The sequence below is a fragment of the Lathyrus oleraceus genome, chromosome 5, assembly GCF_024323335.1.
Source record: "Lathyrus oleraceus cultivar Zhongwan6 chromosome 5, CAAS_Psat_ZW6_1.0, whole genome shotgun sequence".
NCBI lineage: Eukaryota > Viridiplantae > Streptophyta > Magnoliopsida > Fabales > Fabaceae > Lathyrus > Lathyrus oleraceus.
In genome coordinates this window covers 570,529,746-570,542,347 of record NC_066583.1, presented here as the reverse complement: position 1 = coordinate 570,542,347, position 12,602 = coordinate 570,529,746, and positions in this window count along the sequence as shown.

Below are 12,602 nucleotides of genomic sequence, written 5' to 3'. Positions count from 1 at the left end.
GGTCTAGTGAACCCCAGTTTTGACCAGTTGACTTTCTATGGTCAACCACCATGAACCAACTTGCAAACTTGAAGTTCTCTTGATCTTTTAGACTCATGGAGAATCATATATGCATAAGTTGATGTATAATTAGTTATCCTTTGAAATATTTAATCAAATGTTGAATAAACTTGCTGAGAAATTCATACAAGATACCTAGATGAATTAGGATTTCCAAGACAAACAAGCTTCAAACTCTTGGTGATTTCTTGATCAAAATGATAGTTTAAGATCATGGGGATCCATATATGATGTCTAGAGCCAATGTGAACCATGTCTTTATTGATATCCTTGCATTAAGGGTCTCAAACCCTATATATGAGCTTGATGAGGCATTGGTGGATGCACACACCTACAAAAGAAACAAAGCTATACATAGACATATTTTTGGTACTTTGGTTAGTAAATAATATAAAAAAAGTATGATACAATCAAATGTGCTTGGTGATCTCTCCTAAATGCAAACCCACTGAATGAGGGGTAAGGAGGATGCCAAGGTGTGATCCAAAAGCCAATGCATATGATGAGATAGCATGAGGGATCTTAGGGTCAAAATTGGGGTCTTACAACATTTTATTTCTCAAAACAAAAACTCATTTAATTTACCCTCATCTCCAGTAATTTAAGTTGATTCCTCAACGTCAGCATGCTACCCATGCCAACACAAGAAGAATGATGAATGAAATTCAATAGGAACAGGCTGCCATGGGAGAGGAAATAGACTTTGTTAAAAGCAAGATCTATCAAATTATTGTGACTCTGTTGGCTCTGTCCAAAAGAGAAGATGAGATTCATGTTGTCCCCGCCGCAAGGAATAACACTCTCGTTCTACAGGTCCTATTCCCAATCCTATGATTTACGGTCTTCCTCTTGGTTTCAATTCTCCACTTGAGGGAACTCATGTGCCTCGGCCTATACATACCTTTAGGACTAGTTTAAAATGAAAAATTATAATGGGGATTCTCTAGTGGTCGATCCTAATGTTGTGCAGGATTTTGAGGCTATCCTGATGTGCCGTGCTTTGGCATAAAACTAAGAATCTTTGAAGGGCATAACTCAACCAGTTTGAGTGCTTTAGAGATGTGTCTAGTGCCCCACGTGGTGATTCCTCCAAAGTTTAAGGCAGCGGAATTTGAGAAGTACAAAGGCCTCACATGTCTTAATATATGGAAATGTATTCTAGAAAAATGGTTACTTATGCCAGAGAAGACAAACATATGATCCATTATTTTCAGAGCAGCCTAACCGAAGCATCTCTGGATTGGTACACGAATTTAGAGCGGAGCAGCATACGCACCTGGGATGAGTTGGCTGAATAGTTTGTAAAGCAATATAAATACAATACTGACATGGCTCTGAACCAGTTTGTATACCCCAAAATTCACCCTAACCTTCACAATGTTCACCTAGGTCACTAACCCTAATCATGTGCATATCTTCATGGTCACTCATTCCATTTGCATAGGCATGACTCAATACAAGAGAACAGGCATCTTGGATTCAAAGCTTGGTGCTTGTACCTAGTGGAAATTAGGGTTTCCTAGAAACTTGAGGTTTCTCATTCAACCAAACCCTAATTTGTGGTATCTTTGAGTCTTGTGTGTGTGCTTGTCATTGATGATTCAACTATAACTTCTTGTTGAAGCAAAACCCTAATTTGGGGTTCCTACTTGTTGATGGCCAAGACAACCCGTAATTATGACTACCACTCATTATGTGGGCTCATAGCCCTAATTTCATTTGATTCCTTTTCATTCATTGTATGTGTGTTTCACTTGCTTGGTCAAGATTCATCCCATAGCCACTTGATCATGGCCCTTTTTGTTGGCTTCTTGGTCTTGATTCCATTCACTTCATGGTCTCACATGTTCATCTTGTGCTTGTTTATATCCATTGGCTTAAGTCCTAGTCCATGACCCCACAACTTCCATTTTGCTTCCATTCACTCATCGCACTTCATCTGATCATTTCCTCATTCCTAGCCCATGATTTGTTCATGTCTTGTTTAGGTTCATTTCATCTGGTCACTTCAAATACATGGTTTATTTTTTGTTGGTTCATTTTGCATCCATTGGTTAGGTCATAGTCATTGTCCATTTGGTCATTACTAAGGCCTAATGTGATTCATCTGAGTCTTATTCTTCATCATTCAGTTCATTTCAAGTATATTCAAGTCATGTTCATATTCATTCATTTCAATACCTTTCATCATTCAATCCATTCAAAGTCAATTCATTCAATTCAAATACCAAATTCATTCATACAAAACATCAAATGGTTAACTCTACCATTTACGGCCTTACGATCGACAGGTACACGAAATCGAAATCTCTTTGGGTCCTAACAAAAGATAATTAATAAATAAGTAAGAATAAGTAATAAACAATATAGACATTTTGTTAGGAAATAAGAATAAGTAATAAAAAATATAGAATAATTAATAACATACAAATGTCGCAATATTATTGATTGTTCCTCGATGTTTATCACTCATGGTCATTAGAGACATATTATTGCAGATAGGTTGAGTGTTGCAGATAGGTTGAGTGTTGCATATAGGATGAGTGTTGCACATAGGTTAAGTGTTGTAGATAGGTTGAGTGTTGTAGTACTTATAGATGTCCTTAAGGGTAAGTTGCATTCACGAGAAAGATTATTTTGCATGTGATATGTGAAGATGCGCCATTGGTAAGGGCGCATGAGTGTCTTTTTGCATGTGATATGTGAACACGCGCCATTGGTAAGGGCGCATGTGTTTGTCCTTTTAGAGAAGGGGAATCCTACAGGGAATCATGCATAGAGCATGCCTTATCTTGTTATGGCACATGCAGGGAATCGTGGCAGATATTCTTGTAGTCTGAACCCTAGGTTTATGCAAGATTCTTCGTATAAGCCAATATAAATGGAGCATAAGTTATATCCATATATCATGCGCCAGTCCCTTTGGTGCATACGTTGCTTTATGGTTCTTCACCATTTATCCTATTTAATTGCATGATAATATGTAATAAATGCACTCACCATCAAACTTGCATCTTACAAATGTCTTCATCACCACAGTATATGTTCAATGCCCATACCGATGGTGAAATACTTGAGTGTTAGTTATTCGATTTTTGTTTTCATAACACAGAAGTAACTCGGTTTACAATAAATAGACGATCAAACTTTTCACATTGAAACAAAGAATAGAAAAGAAATTAAAGTGTAGTCAGGTGGGACAAATCATCTACAAAAATCCGGTGTTTTTTGCAGACAACCAAGTAAAGTTTTATCAGTTGAAGATTCAAGATGATGACGATGTTCACCATATGTTTCTTAGTCATGAATAGTCTGGGTTCAATGATATTGAGTTATATATATTACCACAACAAAATCAATTGTCTCAGTTTGTTGATCTGTCACAAGTGTTTTGTGAAATTGATGACGATGAACAAGCTGAAGTTGATGTTGTTGACGAGGAAAAAGAAGAAGATGAGTTATTGGTTGATGAAATTATGAACGATGAAACTGTTGACCACCAACAAGAGCCATTACCAGCTAGTCATGTATAGTGTCCATCTCAACATATGACAAGCTTGAATTTAGCTGAAAACGAACCTTCGTAGGATATATTTTAAAAGAAGGAGACAAATTTTGCACAAAAGAAGACTGTGTCAGAGCCATTAAAAATTATCACATGGAATTATCAGCTGATTATAGGGTTGGTCGAACTAATGCAATGAGGTATAAGATTTATTGTCGAAATGAGCTTTGTCAGTTCCGGTTGTCAGCATCTTATCGGAAGAGGAGTGATTCTTGGGAGATAGGTTTTATGGGTCCAGTTCACACATGCTTAATCACGAACCCAATGCAGGACCATCAGAAACTCAAGTCTCAGTTAATATGCGATGAAATTTTGTCTATCATTAGTGACAATCCGCCGTTAAAGGAATAATCTCGCATATTGTTATGCAATACAACTATACCCCATCATACAGGAAGGCATGGATAGCTAGGACTAGGAAGTTGAAAAAGTGTTCGGCAATTGGGAGGAGTCATACAAAGAACTTCTAAAATACTTGATGGCACTTAAGCATTATGCTCCAGGGACTATTGTCAATTTGGAAATGTTATCGCGTATACCCCATACGGGACTTGTGTTAGTGGTAATGGCATATTCCACCGACTCTTTTGGGCATATCAACCATGCATCAAAGGTTTTGCTTTCTATAAACCTATTATACAAATTTATGGTACATGGTTATACGGGAAATATAAAGTAACGTTACTGATGACAGTGGCATAAGATGGAAACTATCGAGTGGAACTAGATAGAGGTTGGTGCACCTGCGGAAAGTTCCAAGCCTTTCGTATGCCCTGCTCCCATGTCATAGCGACATGTTCAAAGGTTCGACAGGATCCTTCCAACTTACTATCCGACGTTTATAAAGTCATAAACCTTTGCAATGTTTACAAAATTAGCTTTTCAGTGGTAGCAAAAAGAGGATTACTGGCATGCATATCAAGGGGACATTCTCTAGCACAATGAAATAATGTGAAGAAAGAAAAAGGGTTGCCAAAACAGCACCCGTATTCAAACCGAAATGGATACGGCGAACAAAATGGTTAGATTATGTAGTTCATGTCATCATCCCGGTCATAATCATACTAACTATCCCAGTGTTGGAACAAGCACAACAAGATAATTTTAATTATAACTCTTTTGCTTTATACTAAAAACAACATTCATTTCATATGATAAGCAGAACAAATACAATAATTAAACAACAACACAAGAAACTACAACAAATAAAATACCATCGCAAACAAATACAACCACATAAACAACATAACTATGTGATTACAACCATCAAAACAATTTTGTCAGAAGTATACACCATCATGTGAACGTCTCTGTCAGTTTTAACATCCACACAGAAACGAACTTCTCCATTTTGATTGAACGTGGTATCAAACCATTGAATTCTTCTAATCCTTTAACCATCTATAATGTCTCCATCTAACCAACGGTTCAAGGTCTTGTTAAGATGTTTGAACGTATCTACATTCCAAAGTTGGATCTTCATCGGAGGTTGCACTGCTGAAAAAATTAAATTCGCATTTCTCTTGTGAATATAAGGACACAAGCATGAATATGCAGACATTTTAAAGAAAATTGAAGGAAAATGAAAGGAGATGGTAAGAAGCTGTGTGAAAAATTATGGGAGGGTGTTGTTGTATTTATAGATGAATGGTGGAGTAGTAGTCATATGCATTCACACACACATAGAATGCACTATGCATGTGCCATTGCATGTGGCGCCTACACATGGCCTACACATGCTTGCGCCATTGCATGTGGCACCTTCACATGTATGTGTCATTGCATGTGGCGTCAATGAATACCATTTTATTTGGATGCGCCCATGCAAATGGCGTCTAGGTTAGATATTTTTGAAAAGTGGTTATTTTGGTAAATATTTTGAATAAATGATTATTTTAGATATTTAATTGAAAGAAGTGGTTATTTAAAAAAAGAATAGATTGTTTAATATCGGGATGAAAAATGGACTTGATTACGCTGCAAAGTTAAGCATCAATATATTCCTATTTCGGCTTTTCAACTGCCGCCACCGTGTCGAATTTTGTGGTGAGGTGATTCTTGTAGCCTTGACCATGGACCCAAAATTCGATCCAATCAGCTTTTCTGTTGAGAGTGAAGAGGTGACATAGTTGGTGAAAATGTTCTTCAAACCTCAAACCAGATGAGTCACCAGAACTAGCAATGAGTATTCAAGGACGGGAAAAAATGCACTAACCGATTAAAATAGGGTTTTTGAACAATAAATCGTATTTTCGTAGATTAGAAATAAAAATTGGGTACAGATCTGGAACCAGGATGGGAAACCAAGCCAAGGTGTGAAAACGGCGGCAGGGATGTTGATCGGACGCATTGTCATGCGCGACATGGACAAGGGCGCGTGAGGCCCACATACGGGAACGTTGGTGGCGCGTGTGAGCGCGTGAGACAACGGTTTTCAGATATTTTCTAGAGACGGGTCGGATCGGAGTAGACGCTGTTGTTTGTGGGGGTGGGTGCCAGAAAGTCGTCGGAATCAGTCGCGGTGGTGGCGGCAGTGCAGTGGTGACCGAAAAGTTGATGCTGGAATGAGTTATAGCATTGGATGGAAGGCAAATCAGAGTTGGGATACAATTTGCGAAAAAAATTCTCACTGAAAGACAGTGGATCAGTCGGGAAAACACAACGAATAAGTGACTCTTAGTTGGTTTAGGATACCATATTAGAGTTTGACACAACTCATCTTAAAAAAAATGACTTGTAAATTAATAATTATCACTACTTATAAATATATATTCAAATCATATATCATCTGAGGGAAGTTGTTACTCTAAAACTTTAACAATTTTCTATGCATGTATGGTAAATAAGACATACTTTTGTTTGGTCATACTTGGATATTCCCTCAAAATGTCTCATTTAGCGGATGGTTTTCCCTATTGTCCAAGAATTAACTTTCTCGAGCATCTTAAAGAGAATTCAAGCCATTTGTCATGAGATCATGAAGATTATCATGAATAAAATATGATTCAACAATCCTTGCAGCTAGAAAGCTAGAATGTAGGTCCCAATGAGGAATCATTTTCAAGATTAGGTTTTGGCTACAAGACACCCAAATTTGACTAGAAATTTATGCAAGCTTGCATTGGGAGAGGGAAAGTAAATAAAGACAAATATTCGAAGGATTAAAGAAATGAAATGGATTGGAAAGATTACACATGAGAGAAGAAATCGATTCTCGTGCGAATTTTTCCAAAGAAAATATTAAGAGAATTCTATGGCTCTACGTAGCAACATATATAAAATCTTTTATTGTTTGTCATTTTCTTTGCATGGGAGTTGACATGTTGTTTAATTTAGAAACACTTGCAGAGAAGCAAAGAATCTTTTCCAGAATTGTAGTTTTTATTATTATATCATCATGATTAATAATATCTTTTGCTCGTTGGCAATGGTCTACTATGCGCACTATATTGTAATATTATAATTAATTTGATTACATAATTTGCATTCAATTTGCTGGTCTATTCCAGCCATTTTATGCACAATATTTTTTAATAGTGAAGTCAGTTTCATCCCCATTTTTACTAATTTAATTTCTTTAAAATATAATATTTTATCCGGCTCATTTATAAAAAGAAAATTTATATTTATATTTATTAAATAATCAATGTATTTAGATTAAATAAAATTAAATATATTATTTTTTAATTAATCTAAAAAAAACCTTTTTCTTTATAATAAGAAAATAGAGTGTTTTTTTACCTTGAAGAAATAGAACACATAATCATCAATACAAAATTATCTTAAATAGATTTATAAATCTCTTAAATGTTGAGTTCAAGGATGAGTGGTTAATGATGTTCCACTTTATCTATGAATTATAGGTAAAATGTTGTTTATAAGAGAGATAGATACGAAATCTTGAGATTTTGAATGAAGATATGAAGTATTTATTTTATATGATTCTATAGCATTGGGTTTGATGTTATACTTGATTTTATAGGAGTTTGATTCAAGTTGAGGGAGATGATGAAAGTTGAATCATGTATAATACGCTCTTATGTAACGTGGGAAGACACGAATATTTGGAGATTATTGGGTTTTAATTATGAACGGTGAAGTCTCGCATCAAATATAAAAAGATTGCGACCACCTTTTTATCTTCGGTTTGATAGTGCGGGAATTGTGGAAAGCCGTTTATTTATGGATGGGTATTGATTTTTTGGGTTCTGTAGACTCCTTGCCAAAGTATTTACACTCTTTCTGTCTGCTTCTTAAAGGCACACTGCCTAGAAGGATTATTGCTTTGATTTGAATAGCAGGTTGTTGGTCCATTTTGGCTAGTAAAAATAATGTCTTGTTTGTAGGTGGAACCTTTGATATTAGAAAAATACTCATTCAAGTTAGGCTTCTAACTTGGGAGTGGGTGGTTTTAAAGTTTAAGGAATTCAAAGGATGTACCTTAGATTCTTGGAATTCCTTTTTAGTTGCTTGTTTTTCTAAAGCTTCAAACCTTTTGTATTATGGTTAGAGTACCTTTTGTGCTCTCTTAAATCTTATTTGCTTATCAAATAAAATACCTAATTCCTTAAAATTTAAATGGACATGTGGTGTCTCCACTTTTTATGATAATATCTTTTAATTACTTCTAATTTTTCCATACTCCCCAAAATTGAAACATTTAATATTTTTCTTTTCATAAATACATTCTCAAATATATAATATAGCATATCGTATTGAAAAATCTCTCTCTCTCTCATTCTCTCATTAAATATTAAAAAAAGGAAATTATAATATATAACAAATGAGATAATTTAGTGTTTAGTGAAATAATGTTAGTGCTCTATTAGAGGCGATCCAAAAAAATTGAAAGATAAATAGGATATGTTCTCGATCGACCAAAGGCTCGAAACGACGGCGCAATCATGTATAACTCAATTGAAATTATCCAATGTATATAATCAGTACATGTGATGTTTTAGATACACTTTTCTGATCTTCATCTCATACTACACTAATCTTGGATTCTGTAACTGATTTGGACTTTAGAGTGAAAACCTTGCAGGTTCACTCGCGTAATTGTATCGGAGATCAGCATCAACGCTTCTAGAGTCCTAGTCGTCAATCAACACCAATTCTGGTTTCAGTACGGAATATTGTCTTCATCTGTGGGAATCGACGTTGAATTCCCGCGAAATTCCATAATCAAATTCTATTTTATTTAAAGTCGAATCATAAAGAAATCGTATCGGAAGCTCATTTCATCCCTTACCTTACAATAGAGTATATTTCCTCTGAGTTCTCGGATATGACCACCAATTCTAATGAAAAAATTTGAGAAGGTATATATGAAACCCCTAGGACAGAGATAATCCCTTTGTTCTCACCAGATCTCACCTTATCTAGAAGAGAAATCGAGAGAACTAGTGGATTAGTGTCATCGCATTCGGAGAGATGAGCATCTCCTGCGAATTCAAGATTTTTATCTATCATAGCGATAGGCCATATCAGTTCAAGAAACTCAATCTATATTGTAAATTGACAAGATCCAAATGTAGATCGAGATGAGCATGAAAGCAAATCTTCCACACACTGGCCAAAATAAAATGAGAAAGTAAATCTAACAGATCCACCGACCGGGTACGAAAAGTGGCATATCGGCATATTCAGCCCCTACTACCCAGCTGGGATAATTGACACACACGGCGAAGAAGAAAGCAGACTCCAAAGAAGACAGATACCATCGTTGACACGACCGAAGGAAAGTTAGGAAACAACTTCATTTCAAAATTAAAATACATATAATAGCTCTCTAACGTCATAGTGGTTAATAAATCTCCCAGGAATGGGAGGATGTCTGTCAACTATATTGACCTCGACCAAGCGTATCCGGAAGACTCTGGTCCACTACCTAACTTAGACAAATTTGTAAATAACACAGTCGGATACAAGTTGTTACAATTCATGGGCTTTTACTCTGGGTATGGTCAGATACCCGTGCTCAGACCTTATTGGAAGGAAATAGTATTCATTATCTGGCTTGCCAACCATCAATACAATGAGACGCCCTTTTGATTGGATAACACAAAAGCGGCGTGCCAAAGGATGATGGATAATTCTTGTAGATATGATATGGGGAAAATGCTAGAGGCATACCATAACTCATATCAGTTCGAAAATAAAAGTGATCTCTAGACAACTGGACGCGAACTTCTTACGATCGATTACCCAAGAAACATGTATCAATTCCCCCACACGTAAGATAAGTATTTTTCAAGGTTCTTCAAAATTTTAATAAATAAATAATTTTCCTAAAAAAATAGTATGTGTACTAATAATATTATAATCCTCGACAACATGGCATAAAGTTTGTTTATGAAACAAGATCCCACTAGAAGGATGATCCGCTATCGCACACGGGTAAACAAAAGAGTAAATAAAGTGTAGTATAAGAAAGTGAAACTTGATCATATCGCAAGGATTCTAAGTTAATTTAATCAAAGGAAAGAAATAAAAAAAATGGGGGTTTTAGGATTTCATACAATTGGAAATAAAGAAAATGATTAAAATTATGATCAACGAATTAATCTACTAGTTCGGTAATTTCAGACTTATCATCGGCTATTATATTATCAATTTCTTAAGCGAATTCAACTCCTATTTGATTATAGCATCTATTAAAGAAGCACTATCAACACTATATGAATTATACTCCTATTTACCGCATTAAGCATGACGGTTGAAGATCGGGCGTAGTTAACAAATAAGTTAAGTTAACACGCGAAGTTAAGGAACATGCATCGATCAAATTTAATCAACCATATTCTATGAAACTCGAATTAAGCAAACAAAAATATACAAAACATGATTGAAATGAATTAAATAAAAACTGGATAATATAATAACCTGAAAGTCTTGATGAAATTTTGAAATAGTAGATTAAATTTGGAGTTTAGTCAGCCATGTAATCTTAATGCTCTCTCTAATTCATAAACGCTATCTCACTTTCCCTAATGTTGAGCTTAGCTTAAATAATAAATAAAATTGGGCTTTAAGAGCATCGGCCCGTAAAACATAAGTTGGTCCAAAACTTACTATTTTATTTTTATTAAGTTTGAAACAAAATCTGATGATTTGACTCTTTTGCACTCTTAATTAGCTTGTATAATACACGTGAAACTTGTACATTTTCCTCTTAGCTTTCCAACGCATATTAGAACGTGTCAAATGGAATCTCGTATCTCAAGTTATGATTTGCATAGCGAGAAGGTGTCAAATTACTACTTATTCAAAAATAAATGAAGAAAATAAAATAAGAGTAAAATTAAATTGAAATTGAAAAACAAACTAAAAACAATATAAATAACAAGCTTGAAATGACTTCTTGTGACAATCAAGGAATATGGCGTTATTGAGTAACTTCTTGTGACAATGAAAGTAAAGTAGATGACAGTTTACCAAAGAGTACATCATAAGTAGTAAGATCCTCACAAATAAAATTCTCTCAACTCTCAAGTGTTTAGGTTATTTGTTTATACTCAAAGCACATCATGAAAGTTAGCGCTACCACAAGCTTGAAATGACTCTATCATCCACACATGAAATGCATGCCAACAAAGATCAAAAAGACTTTATTTGAGTTGTAACGAGGCCCTGATAGTGGTGAGATAAATCTTAAGGGGTACAAAGCTAAAATTTAAAGGAACAAAAGAGATTTGAAAGGGACAATGAGAGTTGAACTAAATAATATTTCATTCACTTTCAAACAACTTTTTTGCATCCATTTTATATTCTTTTTTCTTTTCTTCAATATTTTTTTCAAGAAGGAATATGACAGTAATATGAATTGTCTTCCTTCTTTTTTTTTCTTTTCTTTTCTTTTTTTCTCTTTTTTCTTTATTTATTTTTTTTTCTGTCAATTTTTGAAATATCACAACTATACTAATTTAATCTCACACAACTCTAAGTAAGACTCATACATCCCCTTAAGTAGGGTCATGACATTATTTTTCACTTTTAAGCTTGTAATGAGTTATAAACAAAAAAAAATATGATGAATATGCTCAAGGGGGCTTCAAACAAGGGATGATAGTTTCAGGGTTGGTTTTTTTTGCTAAATGGCTCAAAATAAAACAAAAACAAAATGAATTTATCATATTAATGTGCCCAAGTAAACAAAAAAGTTTCAACAAGAGTCAAATCAAGTTCTATAGTAACTAACAAACATGAGCAGAATCACATAATAAAGAATAAAGAAATGGATTTTTGTATGTTATCCACTATAAAGCTCAAAATCTCCTAAAGGACATTGATCAACCATAAATGATACACAATTCAGAATTTTGTCCTACTTATTGTACTAAGAAAGCAAAAAAATCAGTCACATCACACCACGAGTCTTTAATCAAGAGAAGGAAAAATTACTTGCACAATACAATTCCAAAAACCAACGAAAAAGCATGCATTTTTTATTATTATTTTAAAGAATTTTTTTATTTTAAAATGAGAAAACAAAACAACAAAAATCAATGACATCCCTCCCTCACATTTAAAACATATATTATCCTTAACGAAATAAACAAGCATAAAATAAGAGAGAGGATAGAGAGGAAAGAACACACCCGAGTAGTCAAGGCGGATAGATGACTGCATAAGTAGTCTTTCACAATGAGAGCTCTTCTACAATTTCCTCTTCCAATATGGGGCTCTCATGGAATAGCTTAAGGCGACGTCCATTGACTTTGAAATCTTTATAAATAACTTCACTTTTTATTCCTGGATTAAAGAATATTCTTCTATAGGTAAAAGTGTTGAATGGACAAGTGAAAGTGGTATTCTCTTTGTCCTCTTATACAATATAAATCTCATTTTTCACAACATCCAAAACCAATGGGGTTAAGCCGCTTTTATGGTTGTCTCACTGCTTTTTCTTCATCTTCAAGTAAGATTTTATGCATACACATGAATGGACTAATACTAGAAATGTCAGTCAAGGTTC